General features: G+C 41.1%; 3 non-coding genes and 1 pseudogene across 3 annotated transcripts; 2 read left to right on the top strand and 2 right to left on the bottom strand.

Moving 5' to 3' along the window:
* Positions 1 to 2360: 2360 nt before the first annotated feature.
* On the top strand, positions 2361 to 2486 carry LOC140266121 (U5 spliceosomal RNA; annotated as a pseudogene).
* A 2919-nt stretch (positions 2487 to 5405) lies between these two features.
* On the top strand, positions 5406 to 5519 carry LOC140265898 (U5 spliceosomal RNA). Its single transcript, XR_011906581.1, has one exon. It is a non-coding gene; the product is annotated as a U5 spliceosomal RNA (small nuclear RNA).
* A 15327-nt stretch (positions 5520 to 20846) lies between these two features.
* On the bottom strand, positions 20847 to 21030 carry LOC140320549 (U2 spliceosomal RNA). Its single transcript, XR_011918385.1, has one exon. It is a non-coding gene; the product is annotated as a U2 spliceosomal RNA (small nuclear RNA).
* Positions 21031 to 21338: 308 nt separating this feature from the next.
* Positions 21339 to 21452, bottom strand: LOC140266083 (U5 spliceosomal RNA). Its single transcript, XR_011906751.1, has one exon. It is a non-coding gene; the product is annotated as a U5 spliceosomal RNA (small nuclear RNA).
* Positions 21453 to 22034: the final 582 nt, after the last annotated feature.

Raw genomic sequence — 22034 nt, 5'->3', positions numbered from 1 at the left:
CCTCTGATCTCGCTTTTGATGATGTAAGGTTGGGCATTCAGACCTTGCTTCACCTGCTTTTCAACCAATATAGTCGGACATTCACACCTTTTTGCAGCCGAAAACTTCAGCTCCACCTTTTAGTTTTCTATGGGGCATTCACTCCATTTTTTTCCACCGCATTTTATAGATTATGGTTGGAAATTCTCACCCACTCTAATCCGAAGACCTCTCCTCCCGCTATATAGTCGGGCATTCGAACCTTTTCTTACCCGCTTTTTACAAATTATGGTCGGACATTCACACCTACTTGCAGCCGAATACTTCCGCTCCACCTTCTAGTGATGTATGGTTGGCATTTGTACCTTTTCTTACCCTCTTTTTATACTGATTGCTAAATATTAAGTTGTTCTTTCTCAAACTACAAAATTTTTTAAATAGTTGAAACTTGATTTGAAGTGGATAAATAAGGAGGACAAACAGTTTTAAGTCAGGCTGATAGAAGGAATAAATTTTAAAGCAAAATCTGTACTACGTCATATGTCGAGAGATGCTTATTGCTGAAGAAGTTCTTTCTCATTCTAGAAAGTACAACGTTGTTTATCGTTTAAACTTGATTAGACATGAATAAATATGAAGGACAAAGCAGTCTTAACTTGGTTTGAGTTAAGGAATTCGTTTTATAGGAGAATCCTATAAAATAGAGCTTATTTTCGGATTCCTGAAGAATGAGTCTGGTTCTTTCTCATAATACAAAGTTTGTTGTTTATTGTTGAAACTTCATCAGAAGTGAAGAAATAAATGAATGCCTATCAACAAATGTGGGATCTAAACTCTAGTGCTTCCTCTAAAATAATTTCCTTTCTCAATTCAGAAATGTGTGTGTGTAAGTCACAACACCCGTGACACCAAAACGGCTTTTTTTCTCTCTTTTCTCTACACTCTGCACTGTGAGCACACACCAAATCAGAAAGGCTTTTTTCTCTCTTTTCTACATTATGGACTGTGGGGACACAAAACCGCTCTCTCTTTTTTTTTTTATTGTGTGCCAGGGCGTTGTCTCACGTATTAGATTATGCTTAAGATACGAATAGGTTTATCAGTCACATCAGAATCCATACTTACTGATCCTCCTGTAATAAAATGGTCGGATCTTATCAAACACACTTTGTGTCTTGTGACAATCAAGTCAGTGAAACAGCGTATACACGTCAAGACACTGAATCAAGTTTGCCACAAGAACTCATAAGTTTGGCAGTATTGCTCTGCCGTCAGCAATCATACACCCATTTTATTTTCGTGAGACATGTGCAGGCACCTGTTCATCTACTGTTCTATCACTATGAATTAGTTTATATATTATCAATAAGGATACTTCTACAACTACTATCAAAGTATGTCCAGACTTCTTATGTTGACAGTTGCTATATAGGAATAAGTGGGAAGCTACTGACAAGCATTAAGCATGTCACACAGCCCAAACATATAACATTTCAGGACACACCACACAGTTAACAACCACAGTGAAGCGTGTCAAAGCCCAAACATGTAACATTCAACAGGACACTTACACAACACATTCAAATCAAACAGTCAGACAACATACAAGAACATATACCCCAGCCGGCATTGCTCCCTGCCTATTTTCCTAATGCTCACTATGTGTGCGCACACCTTTATTCACAAACTCTTTAACTTATACTCTTTTACCGAAGCTGCTACAGCTCCATTGGCCGAATACCCTTAGATCCTATTTCGGTGAATTTGACATCTGCCTTACATGTAACAGATTAGCGGTTTAGCAGTTTTAATTTAGTTTGAGTGAAGGAATTCATTTTATAGCAAAATCCGAAATCGTGAAGAACTCATGAAAGTAAGCTTATTCTCGGATTCCTGAAACTTTAGATTTGCTCTTTCTTTTACTGCAAAGTACAACGTTGTTTTTTTTCTTTAAATCTTTCTAGACATGGTAAATATGAAGGACAAAGCAGTTTTAACATAGTTTGAGTGAAGGAATTCATTTTATAGATAAAATCCCAAGAGTCTGCTGAGAAAAGAGAGTGAATGCGAAGTAGACTTTAACACGGCTCTGGGAGCGAGCCGAGTGTGGGCTAACCGGGAGAAATGCTTGAAAGAAACGCAACACCGATTGAGCGGTCAGAACAAAGCCTCAATACGGTGTTCCCGTGGTGTTTTTGTTGCTGCCTTGTCTTTTGCAAAGAGTAAAAGACAAGGCAGCCATCGAATAGGGCCCGATTGTTCCTACTTGGTCAGCCGAGGAGCAAGGGGGGGAGCAAGCATCTCAACTAAGCAAAGGTCACCATGGGGAAGGTGGCTATCCCAACTAGCCTGATGCCCTGCTCCCGCAGTGACGGATAATCGTACTCTGGTTTCTCTTCATAACGTACAAGTCTTTCGCCTTTTACTAAAGAAATCTTGTTACTGTGCAGAGTGACTTCTCTGAGTAGAGTCGCCTTACTTGTTGCGACTGTGCCGATGTTTGAAGCTGGAGTGCAAAGTTGTTGCTTTAATGGTGCTCGCTGGAGTGTGCGGGAGTGCAAAGTTATACCATTTAAAAGGGCTGAAGAGTGCTCAGTGCAGCGGGTGGGCGGAGATGCAAAGTGACACTCTGGCCACCTCGAAAACCGAGGTTACATCCACTACCAGGGGCAGCCCAAGCTCTGCCGCAACTGCGGTGAGCATGGGCACCTGGTTGAGGCTTGTACCAAGGTGATATGTGGGAAGTGCAGAGAAATTGGGCACACTTTTGGAGAGTGTCCAAATGGCAGGAAATGTAATCTCTGTGGAGAATCTTTTGCCAACAAATTAAAGACGGTAAAGCCACAGTCAAGCCAACAAAGAGAAGGACCAGAGGTGGCAGTTGGTGAACAAAGTGAAGAGGTTGACCCAATAAATTCAAACTTCCCGCCAAAAGCTTGGATTGGAAGTGAGGAGCAAAAAGGGGAGGGGCCTGTAGAGGCCTCACCACTCAGTGCTGAAGTCTGTGAGAATTCACAGGCAGAGGGTGGAGCTATGCTAAATGAGGAGGAAGAGCAGACAGGTGAGTCTAGTGAATATACTTACCTCCCCGAAGGTCAACAGCCGAAGAGGACGGCATCTGAGTTGTCCTCTGATTCCCTAGTGGTATCAGAGAAGAGGGGAAGGGTTAGGTCCCTATCAGACAGTTCTTCAGTGGAAGAACCTAGAGTCTTCCCCTCCGACTCACCAAATGAGGTCTCCTTTTTAACTTTAGCTCTGCAATCAACCCCCAGGGACTCAAAGTTAAATGCAACATTGCGTCAGAGGCCAAAACAGAGAGTCCGAAAAGGACATATAGATCGCCCTACTCACTTTTCACCTAAAGAAATTAAGGAAGAGCTAGTTTCCCAAGAAATAACCTGAGTGTGTAATTTGTTTTGATAACTTAGAAAAACGAAAATGACATACCTACTTTCCTTTATCCTTTTAATGGTTCTCACCTTCTCAACACTAAATGTGAGAAGTGTGAAATCAAAGACAAGAGCCCAGAGTATTTTATCCTTCTTAGACACCATAAAATCAGATGTGTTTTTAATACAAGAATGTGGACTACCTTTTTTAAAAAACCATAGACAATGGGAGGAAATGTGGCCCCATTTATCAATATGGAGTGGCTCAAATCAAAATAAAAATGATGGTGTGGCCATTCTAATTAAAAATCCGCATGTTCTGGTGAAAGGTAGCACAGTGGTGAGAGACGGACGGGCACTTTTAGCACACTTGAATTTTATGGGGCAAGACTTTAACCTCTTAAATATTTATGGTTTCAATGGAAAAAATGACAGGTATGACCTTTTAGAAGATATACAGCTTTACATGCTAGGGCAAGTACCTTTAGTTGTAGGAGGAGATTTTAACTGTTTCTTGAGCAGGAAAGATAGAAAAAGAGCAGGGGGAGATTTTAAAGTGGATAAGACTTCGATTTTACTTCAGGGCATATGCAGGGATTTTAAGCTTACTGACTGTTTTAAAACCATGCATCCCAGAGAGGAGGGCTTCACCTGGTTTAGTCATGATGGCACCTGAGCCACTCGCATTGATTATTTCTTTACTAGAGATTGCCCACCCTCTGATGTTAGATTAACCCCTGTTTTCTTTTCAGACCACCTTATGCTCTCCTGCACCCTTTCACCCCCTTCTGGTGTGACGATAGGAAGTGGTCTGTGAAAACTCAACTGTTCCCTGTTGGAGGATGAAATCATAGTCAGTCAGTACAGGGAATGTTAAAAAGAGTGGCAGACCTTTCAAGACCTCTACGAAACACATGCACAATGGTGGGAAATGGTGAAGGAAACGACCCAGACTTTTTCTAAACAGCAAGGTAAACATAAAAAAAAGGAAAGAGAATAGATGTATGATGGGACTACAGAAACGCTTACAGCGCTACTTTAAACTAAATCAGTATGGCATAGACTTTAATGAAGAAATCAAAGATGTCAAAAAGGAAATGTCAGTTTTAGCAGATATAAAGAGTAAAGGAATTTTTGTAAGAAGCAGGGAGCAGGAAATTGAGGAAGGTGAAAAATGCACACGGTACTTTTTTAAGAAAGTTGTAAATAAAAAGGAGTGTATTCAAAATCTAAAAAGAGAAGATAGGTTTTTAACAAAATCCCCACAAGAGATGATTGAAACTGTATATACCTTTTATAGTAACATGTACAAAAAGAAACCAGTGCACTTGGAAACATCGGCAGAACTTTTTAAATTCGTTGACAAAACCGTAAAAGAGAATGCACACTTGACACAGGATTTTACTTCTTTAGAGTTAAAAAATGCCTAACAGGTTTTAAAAGAAGTCGAGCTCCGGGTTTAGACGGGCTTCCTGCAGAATTCTATCTTACCTTTTGGGACCTTTTATCGTCAGACATTTTAGATGTTTTTAAAGATTATGAAAAACTCGACCGACTGCCTGACAGTTTTAGAGTGGGAATAGTGACTCTACTTTATAAAAAAAATGATAAGACTGACCTAATGAATTGGAGGCCCATCACACTTTTAAACTTTGACTGTAAACTTTTTAGCAAGGTTTTAGCGACACGGATGTCCTCTGTTTTAGAGGAGGTAATTCACCCAGACCAGGCTTGTGCCATCTCAGGGAGACAACTCCCCGACAGCCTCGTACTGATTCGAGACATCATTGATTACGCTAGAGACAGAAACACCTGGCTTGTCATCTTAAATTTAGACTTTGAAAAAGCTTTTGATCGGGTCTCGCATCAATATCTCTTTCAGGTGTTGCAGCCATCGAATTGGGCCCGATTGTTCCTACTTGGTCAGCCAAGGAGCAAGGTGGGGGGGAGCAAGCGTCTCAACCAAGCAAAGCTCACCATGGGGAAGGTGGCTATACCAACTAGCCTGATGCCCTGCTCCCGCAGCGACGGATAATCGTACTCTGGTTTCTCTTCATAACGTACAAGTCTTTCGCCTTTTACTAAAGACTTCCGTGGAGAGCAGCACTAATGACTTGTTTCTATTTTTGGCAGGCTTTACCTTTGCGGGTGAAGCCCTTTCTGTCTGTGCAAAAGAAATCTTGTTACTGTGCAGAGTGACTTCTCTGAGTAGAGTCGCCTTACTTGTTGCGACTGTGCCGATGTTCGAAGCTGGAGTGCAAAGTTGTTGTACCAGCGAGCACCATTCAAGCAACAAAGGGCTAATCGGGCCCTATCCGATGGCTGCCTTGTCTTTTACTCTGTGCAAAAGACTGCAGTCTTTAGTGAAAGGCGAAAGACTTGTACGTTATGAAGAGGAACCAGAGTACGATTATCCGTCACTGCGGGAGCAGGGCATCAGGCTCTCTTTTCTCAGCAGACTCTTGGGATTTTATCTATAAAATGAATTCCTTCACTCAAACTATGTTAAAACTGCTTTGTCCTTCATATTTACCATGTCTAGAAAGATTTAAAGAAAAAAAACAACGTTGTACTTTGCAGTAAAAGAAAGAGCAAATCTAAAGTTTCAGGAATCCGAGAATAAGCTTACTTTCATGAGTTCTTCACGATTTCGGATTTTGCTATAAAATGAATTCCTTCACTCAAACTAAATTAAAACTGCTAAACCGCTAATCTGTTACATGTAAGGCAGATGTCAAATTCACCGAAATAGGATCTAAGGGTATTCGGCCAATCGAGCTGTAGCAGCTTCGGTAAAAGAGTATAAGTTGAAGAGTTTGTGAATAAAGGTGTGCGCACACATAATGAGCTGTAGGAAAATAGGCAGGGAGCAATGCCGGCTGGGGTATATGTTCTTGCATGTTGTCTGACTGTTTGATTTGAATGTGTTGTGTAAGTGTCCTGTTGAATGTTACATGTTTGGGCTTTGACACGCTTCACTGTTAACTGTGTGGTGTGTCCTGAAATGTTATATGTTTGGGCTGTGTGACATGCTTAATGCTTGTCAGTAGCTACCCACTTATTCATATATAGCAATTGACAACATAAGAAGTCCGGACATACTTAGATAGTAGTTGTAGAAGTATCCTTATTGATAAAAGATAAACTAATTCATAGTGATAGAACAGTAGATGAACAGGTGCCTGCACATGTCTCACGAAAATAAAATGGGTGTATGATTGCTGACGGCAGAGCAATACTGCCAAACTTATGAGTTCTTGTGGCAAACTTGATTTAGTGTCTTGACGTGTATACGCTGTTTCGCTGACTTGATTGTCACAAGAAACAAAGTGTGTTTGATAAGATCCAACCATTTTATTACGGGAGGATCAGTATGTATGGATTCTGATGTGATTGATAAACCCATTCCCAAAAAAGAGAGAGCGGTTTTGTGTCCCCACAGTCCATAATGTAGAAAAGAGAGAAAAAAGCCTTTCTGATTTGGTGTGTGTGCTAACAGTCCAGAGTGTAGAGAAAAGAGAGAAAAGAAAGCCGTTTTGGTGTCACGGGTGTTGTGACTTACACAAACACATTTCTGAATTGAGAAAGGAAATTATTTTAGAGGAAGCACTAGAGTTTAGATCCCACATTTGTTGATAGGCATTCATTTATTTCTTCACTTCTGATGAAGTTTCAACAATAAATAACAAACTTTGTATTATGAGAAAGAACCAGACTCATTCTTCAGGAATCCGAAAATAAGCTCTATTTTATAGGATTCTCCTATAAAACGAATTCCTTAAATCAAACCAAGTTAAGACTGCTTTGTCCTTCATATTTATTCATGTCTAATCAAGTTTAAACGATAAACAACGTTGTACTTTCTAGAATGAGAAAGAACTTCTTCAGCAATAAGCATCTCTCGACATATGACGTAGTACAGATTTTGCTATGAAATGTATTCCTTCTATCAGCCTGACATAAAACTGTTTGTCCTCCTTATTTATCCACTTCAAATCAAGTTTCAACTATTTAAAAAAATTTGTAGTTTGAGAAAGAACAACTTAATCTTTAGCAATCAGTATAAAAAGAGGGTAAGAAAAGGTGCAAATGCCAACCATACATCACTAAAAGGTGGAGCGGAAGTATTCGGCTGCAAGTAGGTGTGAATGTCTGACCATAATTTGTAAAAACCGGGGAAGAAAAGGCTGGAAAGCCCGACTATACACCATCAAAAGCGGGAGCGGAGGTGTTCAGCTGCAAGAAGGTCTGAATGTACATCAATAAGTGCTAGAAAACAGGAAAGAAAATTTTCGAATATCAAACCGCACATGATCATAAGCGGGAGAGGAGGTGTTCAGCTGCAAGAAGGTGTGAATGTCCACCCATAATTACTGAAAAATGGGTAAGAAAAGGTGCGAATGCCCAACCATACATCATCAAAAGAGGGAGCGGAGGTGTTCCCCTGTAAGACGGTGTGAATGTCCGACCATAGTTGGTAAAAAGCGGGTAAGAAAAGGTTAAAATACCCGACTGTACACAATCAATAGCGGGAGCGGAGTTGTTCGGCTACAAGAAGGTGAGAAAGTCCGACCATGGTTTGTAAAAAGCGGGTAAGAAAAGGTTCGAATGCCCGACTATATAGCGGGACGAGAGGTCTTCGGATGAGAGTGGGTGAGAATTTCCAACCATAATCTATAAAATGCGGTGAAAAAAAAGGTGTGAATGCCCCATGGAAAACTAAAAGGTGGAGCGGAAGTTTTCAGCTGCAAAAAGGTGTGAATCTCCGACTATATTGGGTGAAAAGCAGGTGAAGCAAGGTCTGAATGCCCAACCTTAAATCATCAAAAGCGAGATCAGAGGTGTTTGGCTGCAAGAAGGCCATAGTTTGCCAAAAGCGGGTAAGGTGCGAATGACCGACTAAATATCAACAAAAGTGGGGGCGGAGGTCTTCGGATGCAAGTAGGTGTGAATATCCCAACATACAAGTATGGTGGAGAGGAAGCTGTTGAGAGAAGGTGCGAATGTCAAACCATACATGATCAAAACAGGGAGTGGAGGTGTTTGGCTGCGACAAGGTGTGAATGTCCACCCTTAATTAATGAAAAGCGGGTAACAAGTAGGTTCGAATGCCCAACCATACATCATCAAAAGCAGGAGTGGATGTGTTCGGCTACAAGAAGGTTTGAATGTCTGACCATAGTTTGTAAAAAGCGGGTAAGAAAAGGTTGGAATGCCCGAACATACACCTTTAAAAGAGGGAGCGGAGGTGTTCCGCAGTAAGAAGGTGTGAATGTCCGACTATAGTTGGTAAAAAGCGGGTAAGAAAAGGTTAAAATACCCGACTGTACACAATCAATAGCGAGAGCGGAGTTGTTCTTTGTTGAAGTCGATCTAGACATTGATAAATATGAAGGACAAAGCAGTTTTCACTTGGTTTGAGTGAAGGAATTCATTTTATACATAAAATCCCAAATCATGCAGAACGTATGAAAAGAAGCTTATTCTCGGACTCCTGATCCTTCAGTGTTGCTCTTTCTTCTACTGCAAAATCCAATGTTGTTCTTTGTTGAAGTTGATCTAGACATTGATAAATATGAAGTTAAAAGCAGTTTTAACATAGTTTGAGTGAAGAAATTAATTTTATACATAAAATCCCAAATCATGCAGAACGTATGAAAAGAAGCTTATTCTCGGATTCCTGATCCTTCAGTGTTGCTCTTTCTTCTACTGCCAAATCCAATGTTGTTCTTTGTTGAAGTCGATCTAGACATTGATAAATATGAAGTTAAAAGCAGTTTTAACATAGTTTGCGTGAAGGAATTCATTTTATAGATAAAATCCCAAATCATGCAGAACTCATGAAAATAAGCTTATTCTCGTATTCCTAAAACTTTTGATTTGCTCTTTCTTTTACTGCAAAGTACAACGTTGTTTTTTTTGTTTAAATCTATCTAGACATTGATAAATATGAAGGTAAAAGCCGTTTTAACATAGTTTGAGTGAAGGAATTCATTTTATAGATAAAATCCCAAATCATGCAGAACTCCTCAAAAGGGGCGTATGGCTTAATCACAAGTGTGGTTCTTTCTCATTCAGGGTAATATGGGGAAGTTTATGCTTGAAATATATGTAGAAATGGGTACATATGAAGGACAAAGCAGTTTTAACATAGTTTGAGTGAAGGAATTAATTTTATAGAAAAATCGGAAATCGTGCAGAACTCATGAAAGCAAGCTTATACTCGGATTCCTGAAACTTTAGATTTGCTCTTTCTTTTACTTCAAAGTACAACGTTGTTTTTTGTTGATATCTATCTGGACATTGATAAATACCAGCCGAACATCGTTGCTGCCGCTTTTGATAATTTATGGTTTGGCATTCTTACCTATTCTTACCCGCTTTTTACTAATTATGATCTGACATTCACACCTACTTGCAGTCGAACACCTTCTACATGATCATGTGCGGTTTGATATTCAAAAATTTTCTTTCATGTTTTCTAGCAATTATTGATGGACATTCAGACCGTCTTACAGCGGAGCTCCTCCGCTCCCTCTTTTGATGGTGTATGTTCGGGCATTCGAACCTTTCCTTACCCGCTTTATACAAACTATAGTCAGACATTCAAACCTTGTAGCCGAACACATCCACTTCTGCTTTTGATGATGTATGGTTGGGCATTTGCACCTTTTCTTACCCATTTTTCAGTAATTATGGGTGGATATTCAGGCCTTCTTACATTCGAACACCTCCGTTCCCGCTTTTGATGGTGTATAAACTTGCTTTCGAGCCTTTTCTTCCCTGGTTTTACAAATTATGTTTGGACATTCTGACCTTTTTGCAGCCGAAAACCTCCGCTCCCTCTTTTGATCATATATTGTCGGGCATTCGCACCTTTTCTTACCCGCTTTTTACAAACTTTAGTCGAACATTCACACCTTCTTGCAGCTTAACACCTCCGCTCCCGCTTTTGATGGTGTATAGTCGGGCTTTCGAGCTTTTTCTTACCCGGTTTTTACAAATAATGGTTGGACATTCAGACCTTGCAGCCGAACACCTCCGCTCCCTCTTTTGATCATACATTGTCGGGGATTCGCACCTTGTCTTACCCGCTTTTTACAAACTATAGTCAGACATTCACACCTTCCAGCTTAACCACCTCTGCTCCCTGTTTTGATCATGTATGGTCTGGCAATACTACCTTTTCTTACCCGTTTGTGAGTAATTATGGCTGGACATTCAAACCTTCTTGCAGCCGAACACCACCTCTCCCGCTTTTGATGATGTATGTTCCGGCATTCTTACCTTTTCTTGAACATTTTTTAGCAATTATGGTCGGATATTCACACCTACTCACAGACGAACACCTCCGCTCCCGCATTTGATGGTGTATAGTCGGGCATTCTCACCCTTTCTCATAAGCTTTTTGCAAATTATGATCTGACATTCACACCTAATTGCAGTCGAACAGCTCTGCTCCCGCTTTTGAATATGTTTGGTTGGATATTCGAACCTTTTCTTAACTGTTTTTTACAAACTTTGGTAGGATGTTCACACCTTCTTGCAGCCGAACACTTTCGCTTCCGCTTTTGAAGGTATATATTCGGGCTTTCGAACCTTTTCTTACCCGCTTTTTATAAACCATGGTCGGACTTTCACACCTTCTTGTAGCCGAACAACTCCGCTACCGCTATTGATTGTGTACAGTCGGGTATTTTAATGTTTTCTTACCCGCTTTTTGCCAACTATGGTCGGACATTCACACCGTCTTACACCGGAACACCTCCGCTCCCTCTTTTGATGGTGTATGTTCGGGCATTCGAACCTTTCCTTACCCGCTTTATACAAACTATGGTCGGGAATTCAAACCTTCTTGTCACCAAACACATCCACTCCTGCTTTTGATGATGTATGGTTGGGCATTCGCACCTTTTCTTACCCATTTTTCAGTAATTATGGGTGGACATTCACACCTTCTTGCAGCTGAACACCTCCTCTCCCGCTTATGATCATGTGCGATTTGATATTCGAAAATTTCCTTTCATGTTTTCTAGCAATTATTGATGGAAATTGAGACCTTCTTGCAGCTGAACACCTCCACTCCCGCTTTTGATCATACATTGTCAGGCATTCGCAACTTCTCTTATCCGCTTTTTCCAAACTTTAGTCGAACATTCACACCTTCTTGCAGCCGAACACATGCTCTCCTTCTTTTGATGATGAATGGTTGGGCATTCTTACCTTGTCTTACCCGCTTTTTCCAAACTTTAGTCGGACATTCACACCTTGCAGCTGAACCACCTCCGCTCCCTGTTTTCATCATGTATGGTCTGGCAATACTACCTTTTCTTACCCGTTTTTGAGTAATTATGGCTGGACATTCACAGCTTCTTGCAGCCGAACACCTCTCCCGCTTTTGATGATGAATGGTCCGGCATTCTTACCTTTTCTAACACATTTTTCAGCAATTATGGTCGGAGATTCACACCTACTCACAGCCGAACACCTCCGCTCCCGCATTTGATGGTGTATAGTCGGGCATTCTCTCCCTTTCTCATCAGCTTTTTGCAAATTATGATCTGACATTCACACCGACTTGCAGTCGAACAGCTCTGCTCCCGCTTTTGATTATGTTCGGTTAGATATTCGAACCTTTTCTTACCCGCTTTTTACAAACTTTGATCGGACGTTCACACCTTCTTGCAGCCGAACACCTCCGCTCCCGCTTTTGATTGTGTAGAGTTTGGTATTTTAACCTTTTCTTACCCGCTTTTTACAAACAAGGGTCGGACTTTCACACTTTGTTGCTGAACAACTCCGCTCCCTCTTTTGATTGTGCACAGTCGGGTATTTTAACCTTTTCTTATCCGCTTTTTAGCAACTATGGTCGGACATTCACACCTTCTTACACTAGAACACCTCCGCTCCCTCTTTTGAGGGTGTATGTTCAGTCATTCGAACCTTTTCTTACCTGCCTTTTACAAACTATGGTCGGACATTCAAACCTTCTTGTAGCCGAACACATCCACTCCTGCTTTTGATGATGTATGGTTGGGCATTCGCACCTTTTTTTACCCATTTTTCAGGAATTATGGGTGGAATTTCACACCTTCTTGCAGCTGAACATCTCCGCTCCCGCTTTTGATCAAACATTGTCGGTGATTCGCACCTTGTCTTAACCGCTTTTTACAAACTTTAGTCGAACATTCACACCTTCTTGCAGCCAAACACCACCTCTCCCGCTTTTGATGGTGTATAGTCGGGCATTCTCACCCTTTCTCATCAGCTTTTTGCAAAGCACAATTCAACAACAAGGTGATTCAAAGTGCTTCACAGAGACATTAAAACAGAAGAAATAAAAAGCATGATTTATAATTTAAACAAAAGAAGGAAATAAGAACAATAGATAAAATCAGAAAAAATTTTTAAACTCAAGCTTATTCAAATGCAGCTGAAAATAGATGTGTCATCAACCTGGACTTAAATGTTTCAGCTGATATGAGGCTTTCTGTGAGTTTGTTCCAGACATTTGGAGCATAGAAGCTGAATGCAGCTTCTCCATGTCTGGTTTTGACTCTGGGAACTGATAAAAAACCGGATCCGGATGACCTGAGGGGTCTGGAAGGTTCATAGTGGGTCAGGAGGTCACTGATGTATTTTGGTCCTTGGCCATTCAGAGCTTTATAGACCAGCATCAGAACTTTAAAGTCTATCCTCTGATGGACAGGCAGCCAGTGTAAAGACTTCAGAGCTGGACTGATGTGCTCCACTTTTTTGGTCTTAGTGAGGACTCGAGCAGCTGAGTTCTGGATGAGCTGCAGTTGTCTAACTGACTTTTTAGGCAGACCTGTAAAGATGCTGTTACAATAATCAAGCCTACTAAAGATAAAAGCATGGACTAGTTTTTCCAGGTCCTGCTGAGACATCAGATCTTTTAGCCTTCATATATTCTTAAGGTGATAGTAGGCTGACTTTGTTATTGCCTTAATGTGTTTGTCCAAATTTAGGTCTGAGTCCATCACTACACCCAGATTTCTGGCCTGGTTGGTAGTTTTTAGATTTATAGATTGAAGCTCTGTGGTGACTTTCAATCGTTTATCTTTGGCTCCAAAGATAATTACCTCAGTTTTGTTTTTGTTTAGCTGGAGGAAGTTGTGGCACATCCAGTCATTAATCTCCTCGATGGATTTTCCAAGGGCCTGTACAGGCCCTCTGTCTCCTGCTGACATTGTTATATACATCTGTGTGTCATCTGCATTGCTATGGTAGTTTATTTGGTTGTTTTTTATAATCTGTGCCAGTGGGAGCATGTAGATGTTAAACAGAAGAGGTCCCAGGATGGAACCTTGGGGAACTCCACATGTGATTCTTGTCTGCTCAGATGTAAAGTTACCTATTGACACAAAGTACTCTGTAATTATGTTTTAAACCAGTTTAGTACAGTTCCCGAAAGACCAGCCCAGTTCTCCAGTCGTTTGAGTAATATATTGTGGTCAACTGTATCAAAGGCAGCACTGAGATCCAGTAAAACTAAGACTGACATTTTTCCACTGTCTGTATTCAGACATATGTCATTAAACACTTTGGTCAGAGCAGTCTCAGTGCTGTGGTGCTGTCTAAATCCTGACTGGAAGGTATCATAGCAGTTATTTTGTGTTAAAAAGTAATTAAGCTGTTGAAAAACCACTTTTTCAATGATCTTACTTAAAAATTGGAGATTTGAGATGGGCCTGTAGTTGTTCATTTGCGTCTTGTCAAGATTGTCCTTTTTCAGCAGAGGTTTAATTACAGCTGTTTTTAGTGGCTCTGGAAACACACCTGACGTTAAGGACAAGTTCACAATAAGTAACAGGTCTGACTCCAAAGTCTTTGAGACCCCTTTGAAAAAACCTGTTGGTAGGATGTCTAAACAGCAAGAGGAGGACTTCAGGTGACGTAAGATGTCCTCCAGGTCTTTACTGTTAATGGGTTGAAATAGTGTCATGGTGTTTAAACCGGTTTTCGGTGGACACAGTGCATATGCTGAACCTGCTGCTGATGTACCAACTGCTTGTCTAATATTTTGGACTTTGTCTATGAAGAATTTGGCAAAGTCATTGCAGGCCATGGTGGAATGGAGTTCAGTTGCCACTGACACAGGAGGGTTTGTTAGCCTGTCAACTGTAGCAAATAAGGCCCGAGCATTATGACTGTTTTTGGTGATGATGTCAGAGAAGTAGGATTTCCTTGCATTCCTCAGTTGTAAATTATAAGAGTGAAGTTTCTCTTTATAGATGTCATAATGAACCTGGAGATTTGTTTTTCTCCATCTGTGCTCAGCTTTCCGACACTCTCTTTTCCCATTTTTCACCAGTGTGGAATTTCGCCATGGAGACTTCTTCCTTCCAGAGATAACCTTCACCTTAATGGGAGCAATAGTATCCATAACATTTAACATTTTAGTATTAAAGCTACTGACGACCTCACTGACTGAACCCCCGGAAAGGGCAGGTGTTAAAGAGAAGACCTGGTTAAAGATCTTACTACTTTTTTCAGTTACACACCGTTTTGAGATCACTGCTGTTGAGACATTTGTGTGCACTGAAATCGTACTCTCAAAGAAAAAAAAAAAAGAAAACACAGGAATGGTCAGACAGGCCCACATCAGACACAGTAATCTTTGAAATGCTTAGACCCTTAGAGATCACTAAGTCTAGAGTGTGCCCCCTATTGTGCGTGGGCTCTGTTATATGTTGAGTCAGACCAAAGTTGTCCAGAGTGTTACTCAGGTCTTTAGTCCCTCTGTCCTGAGGGTTGTCCATATGGATGTTAAAATCACCAACAATAATTATACGGTCAAAATCAACACAGATCATAGACAGCAGTTCACTGAGGTCTTCAGAAAAATCTGCACAGTATTTAGGGGGCCTGTAAATATTCAGAAACAGGACTCTGGGTGAGGCCTTCAGCTGTATAGCCATATATTCAAAGGACTGAAAACTTCCAGGAGATAATTGCTTACATTGAAATGATTCATTGAATAAGACTGCGACCCCTCCTCCTCTCCTGCTCACTCTGGCCTCGCTGTTAAAACTGTAACCAGGAGGTGTTGACTCAATAAGAACAGCAGCACTGTTATTTTGTTCCAACCAAGTTTCAGTTAAAAACATAAAATCCAGGGTGTGCTCAGTGATAAAATCATTAATTAAGAATGTTTTCCCAGCTAAAGACCTAACATTTAATAAAGCCAACTTAAGTGTTTTAGAGGTATTATTTGCCCCCTCGTGTTTGGGAGCAGTCTGTGGCACAAAAGGTATGTTTACTTTATTTAAAGATCTTTTTGAGTGCAACTCTCTGTGTTTTGACTGGGTCACATTTCTCCTTCTGTCACCTAAAAGTACAGAAATTTTAAAATCTTCTAACGAACAGGGCCCCAGCTTGTCCTGGGAAAAGTCACGACTGTCAGAATCCACACAGCCTGGACCCCAAGGGGGTGGGGCTGGGCTCCGTCGCTTCGGCTGCTCTAGTAGGGGCGGGGCTCGGCGGGGAACCTTTGGCCGCTTTGGTTGGGGGTTTATGGGGGATAAAAAGGGATTGGGCTGGGGGGTAGATCTAAGCCCAACATTGACCCGTTCCATCATCTCCTCAGTGAATTTCAGGTGAGGGGAGGAGGAGGGAGAAAGGGAGGGTGAGGAGCACAAAGGTGTGAATGCCCAACCATACATCATCAAAAACAGGAGTGGATGTGTTCGGCTACAAGAAGGTTTGAATGTCTGACCATAGTTTGTAAAAGGCGGGTAAGAAAAGGTTCGAATACCCGATCATACACCATCAAAAGAGGGAGCGGAGGTGTTCCGCTGTAAGAAGGTGTGAATGTCCGACCATAGTTGGTAAAAAGCAGGTAAGAAAAGGTTAAAATTCTCGACTATACACAATCAAAAGAGGGAGCGGAGTTGTTCAGCTACAAGAAGGTGTGAAAGTCCGACCATGGTTTGTAAAAAGCGGGTAAGAAAAGGTTCGTATGCCCGAATATACACCATCAAAAGCTGGAGCGGAGGTGTTCAGCTGCAAGAAGGTCTGAATGTCCATCAATAATTGCTAGAAAACATGAAAGAGAATTTTCGAGTATCAATTCACACATGATCATAAGCGGGAGAGGAGGTGTTTAGCTGCAAGAAGGTCTGAATGTCCACCCATAATTACTGAAAAGTGGGTAAGTAAAAGTGCGAATGCCAAACTAAACATCATCAAAAGCAGGAGTGGATGTGTTCGGCTACAAGAAGGTTTGAATGTCTGACCATAGTTTGTAGAAAGCGGGTAAGAAAAGGTTCGAATGCCCCGAACATACACCATCAAAAGAGGGAGCGGAGGTGTTCCGGTGTAAGACGGTGTGAATGTCCGATCATAGTTGGCAAAAAGCGGGTAAGAAAAGGTTAAAATTCCCGACTGTACACAATCAATAGCGGTAGCGGAGTTGTTAGGCTACAAGAAGGTGTGAAAGTCCGACCATGGTTTGTAAAAAGCGGCTAGGAAAAGGTTCGAATGCGCGAATATATACCGTCAAAAGCGAAAGCGGAGGTGTTCGGCTGCAAGAAGGTGTGAACGTCCAACCAAAGTTTGTAAAAAGCAGTTAAGAAAAGTTTCGAATATCCAACCAAACATAATCAAAAGTGGGAGCAGAGCTGTTCGACTGCAAGTAGGTTTGACTGTCAGATCATAATTTGCAAAAAGCTGATGAGAAAGGGTGAGAATGCCCGACTATACACCATCAAAAGCGGGAGAGGTGGTGTTCAGCTGCAAGTAGGTATGAATGTCCAGCCATAATTACTCACAAACGGGTAAGAAAAGGTAGTATTGCTAGACCATACATGATCAAAACAGGGAGCGGAGGTGGTTCAGTTGCAAGAAAGTGTGAATGTCCGACTAAAGTTTGTAAAAAGCGGGTAAGACAAGGTGCGAATGCCCGACAATGTATGATCAAAAGAGGGAGCGGAGGTGTTCGGCTGCAAGAAGGTCTGAATGTCCAACCATAATTTGTAAAACCTGGGGAAGAAAAGGCTCGAAAGCCAGACTATACACCATCAAAAGCGGAGGCGGAGGTTTTCAGCTGTAAGAAGGTCTGAATGTCCACCCATAATTACTGAAAAATGGGTAAGAAAAGTTGCGAATGCCCAACCATACATCAAAAGCAGGAGTGGATGTGTTCGACTGCAAGTAGGTGTGAATGTCAGATCATAATTTGTAAAAAGCGGGTAAGAAAAGGTAAGAATGCCCAACGATAAGTTATCAAAAGCTGCAGCAGAGATGTTCGGCTGGTATTTATCAATGTCTAGATAGATTTCAGCAAAAAACAACGTTGTACTTTGCAGTAAAAGAAAGAGCAAATCTAAAGTTTCAGGAATCCGAGTATAAGCTTGCTTTCATGAGTTCTGCACGATTTCGGATTTTACTATAAAATTAATTCCTTCACTCAAACCAAGGGAAAACTGATTTGTCCTTCATATTTATCAATGTCTAGATCGACTTCAACAAAGAACAACATTGGAATTTGCAGTAGAATTAAGTGCAACACTGAAGGATCAGGAATCCGAGAATAAGCTTATTTCCATACGTTCTGCATGATTTGGGATTTTATGTAAAAAATGAATTCCTTCACTCAAACCAAGTTAAAACTGCTTTGTCCTTCATATTTATCAATGTCTAGATCGATTTCAACAAAGAACAACATTGTATTTTGCAGTAGAAGAAAGAGCAACACTGAAGGATCAGGAATCCGAGAATAAGCTTATTTCCATACGTTCTGCATGATTTGGGATTTTATGTAAAAAATTAATTCCTTCACTCAAACCAAGTTAAAACTGCTTTGTCCTTCATATTTATCAATGTCTAGATCGATTTCAACAAAGAACAACATTGTATTTTGCAGTATAGGAAAGAGCAACACTGAAGGATCAGGAATCCGAGAATAAGCTTACTTTCATGAGTTCTGCACAATTTCGGATTTTCCTATAAAATGAATGTTGTTCTTTGTTGAAGTCGATCTAGACATTGATAAATATGAAGGTAAAAGCAGTTTTAACTTGGTTTGAGTGAAGGAATTTATTTAATAGTAAAATCCCAAATCATGCAGAACTCCTCAAAAGGAACGTATGGCTTAATCACAAGTGTGGTTCTTTCTAATTCAGGGTAATATGAGGAAGTTTATGCTTCAAACATTTTTAGACATGGATAACTATGAAGGACAAACCAGTTTTAACATAGTTTGAGTGAAGGAATTAATTTTAAAACAAAATCCCAAAACATGCAGAACACATGAAAAGCTTATTTTCGGATTCCTGAACCTTCAGTGTTGCTCTTTCTTATATTGCAAAGTACGTGGTTTTTTGTTTTGTTTAAATCTATATCGACATTGATAAATATGGAAGGACAAAGCAGTTTTAACTTGGTTTGAGCAAAGCAATTCATTTTATAGCAAAATCCGAAATCGTGCAGAACTCATGAAAGGAAGCTTATACTCGGATTCCTGAAACTTTAGATTTGCTCTTTCTTTTACTGCAAAGTACAACGTTGTTTTTTTGTTTAAATCTTTCTAGACATGGTAAATATGAAGGACAAATCAGTTTTAACATAGTATGGGTGAAGGAATGCATTTTATAAAAAAAAATCCCAAATAATGCAGAACTCACGAAAAGCTTTTTCTCGCTTTTCACTGCTTTTTACAAACTTTGGTCGGACGTTCACACCTTACAGCGGAACACCTCCGCTCCCTCTTTTGATGGTGTATGTTCGGGCATTCGAACCTTTTCTTACCCGCTTTTTACAAACAATGCTCGAACATTCAAAGCTTGTAGCCGAACACATCCACTCCTGCTTTTGATGATGTATTGTTGGGCATTCGCACCTTTTTTTACCCATTTTTCAGGAATTATGGGTGGACATTCAGACCTTCTTCCAGCCGAAAACCTCTGCTCCCTCTTTTGACCATACATTGTCAGGCATTCACACCTTGTCTTACCCGCTTTTTACAAACTTTAGTCGAACATTCACACCTTCTTGCAGCTGAACCACCTCCGCTCCCTGTTTTGATCATGTATGGTCTGGCAATACTACCTTTTCTTACCCGTTTGTGAGTAATTATGGCTGGACATTCACACCTACTTGCAGCCGAACACCACTTCTCCCGCTTTTGATGATGTATGGTCCGGCATTCTAGTCTTTTCTAACACATTTTTCAGCAATTATGGTCGGACATTCACACCTACTCACAGCCGAACATTTCCGCTCCCGCATTTGATGGTGTATAGTCAGGCATTCTCACCCTTTCTCATCAGGTTTTTGCAAATTATGATCTGACATTCACACCTACTTGCAGTCGAACAGCTCTGCTCCCGCTTTTGATTATGTATGGTTGGATATTCGAACCTTTTCTTAACTGCTTTTTACAAACTTTGGTTGGACGTTCACACCTTCTTGTAGCCGAACACATGCACTCCTGCTTTTGATGATGTATGGTTGGGCATTCGCACCTTTTTTTTACCCATTTTTTCAGGTATTATGGGTGGACATTCACACCTTCTTGCAGCTGAACACCTCCTCTCCCACTTATGATCATGCGTGGCTTGATTTTCGAAAATTTTCTTTCATGTTTTCTAGCAATTATTGATGGACATTTAGACCTTCTTGCAGCTGAACACCACCTCTCCCGATTTTGATTATGTATGGACCGGCATTTTTACCTTTTCTAACACATTTCTAAATTGTGAAAGGAAATTATTTTAGAGGAAGCACTAGAGTTTAGATCCCACATTTCTTGATAGGCATTCATTTATTTCTTCACTTCTGATAAAAATGATAAGACTGACCTAAAGAATTGGAGGCCCATCACACTTTTAAACTTTGACTGTAAACTTTTTAGCAAGGTTTTAACGACACGGATGTCCTCTGTTTTAGAGGAGGTAATTCACCCAGACCAGGCTTGTGCCATCTCAGAGAGACAACTCACCGACAGCCTCATACTGATTCGAGACATCATTGATTACGCTAGAGACAGAAACACCCGGCTTGTCATCTTAAATTTAGACTTTGAAAAAGCTTTTGATCGGGTCTTGCATCAATATCTCTTTCAGGTGTTGCAGCCATCGAATTGGGCCCGATTGTTCCTACTTGGTGAGATTTGCTTGGTTGAGACGCTTGCTCCCTCCCCTTGCTCCTCGGCTGACCAAGTAGGAACAATCGGGCCCTATTCGATGGCTGCCTTGTCTTTTACTCTGTGCAAAAGACAAGGCAGCCACAAACACCACGGGAACACCGTATTGAGGCTTTGTTCTGACCACTCATTCGGTGTCGCGTTTCTTTCAAGCAATTCTCCCGGTTAGCCCACACTCGGCTCGCTCCCAGAGCTGTGTTAAAGTCTACTTCGCATTCACTCTCTTTTCTCAGCAGATTAAAAGAAAGTTTCATCTTGGGCTCCCTGAAACTTCCATCCTGCACAGCTTTTTGCTTTTTCACAAGAGCAGAGAAGAGCGCACCGTTCCCAGCGGCACTGCAGTACTGGGTCGATGCTTGGAGTGAACGGAGCAAGCTTCTTTTTCAACTCCTATTCTTAAAAATCCATTTAATATGTAGTCCTCGTATAGAGGACATATTAAACTGATAAGAACAGATACTACACTTGATCTTAGCCAAAAGGCCGAGAAGCGATAACTGTCCACTGTTTCAGGTCCGAGGGCCCTTGCTGGCACAATGCGCACTTGTAGCAGTGTTCTTTTTATGGCCATAGGTGGCCAGAGTGTCACGTTGCACCTCCGCCCACCCGCTGCACTGAGCACTCTTCAGCCCTTTTAAATGGTATAACTTTGCACTCCCGCATGCTCCAGCAAGCACCATTCAAGCAACAACTTTGCACTCCAGCTTCGAACATCGGCACAATCGCAACAAGTAAGGCGACTCTACTCAGAGAAGTCACTCTGCACAGTAACAAGATTTCTTTTGCACAGACAGAAAGGGCTTCACCCGCAAAGGTAAAGCCTGCCAAAAATAGAAACAACTCATTAGTGCTGCTCTCCATGAAAGTCTTTAGTAAAAGGCGAAAGACTTGTATGTTATGAAGAGAAACCAGAGTACGATTATCCGTCACTGCGGGAGCAGGGCATCAGGCTAGTTGCCATAGCCACCTTCCCCATGGTGAGCGTTGCTTGGTTGAAACGCTTGCCCCTGTGCAATCGACAAGGCAGCAACAAAAACACCACGGGAACACCGTATTGAGGCTTTGTTCTGACCGCTCATTCGGTGTCGCGTTTCTTTCAAGCAATTCTCCCGGTTAGCCCACACTCGGCTCGCTCCCAGAGCCGTGTTAAAGTCTACTTCGCATTCACTCTCTTTTCTCAGCAGACTCTTGGGATTTTATCTATAAAATGAATTCCTTCACTCAAACTATGTTAAAACTGCTTTGTCCTTCATATTTACCATGTCTAGAAAGATTTAAACAAAAAAAAAACAACGTTGTACTTTGCAGTAAAAGAAAGAGGAAATCTAAAGTTTCAGGAATCCGAGAATAAGCTTACTTTCATGAGTTCTTCACGATTTCGGATTTTGCTATAAAATGAATTCCTTCACTCAAACTAAATTAAAACTGCTAAACCGCTAATCTGTTACATGTAAGGCAGATGTCAAATTCACCAAAATAGGATCTAAGGGTATTCGGCC

The sequence above is a fragment of the Leuresthes tenuis genome, unplaced genomic scaffold (assembly GCF_036924035.1).
Source record: "Leuresthes tenuis unplaced genomic scaffold, fLeuTen1.0.hap1 SCAF_12, whole genome shotgun sequence".
Lineage (NCBI taxonomy): Eukaryota > Metazoa > Chordata > Actinopteri > Atheriniformes > Atherinopsidae > Leuresthes > Leuresthes tenuis.
This window is presented reverse-complemented; position numbering and strand designations above follow the sequence as displayed.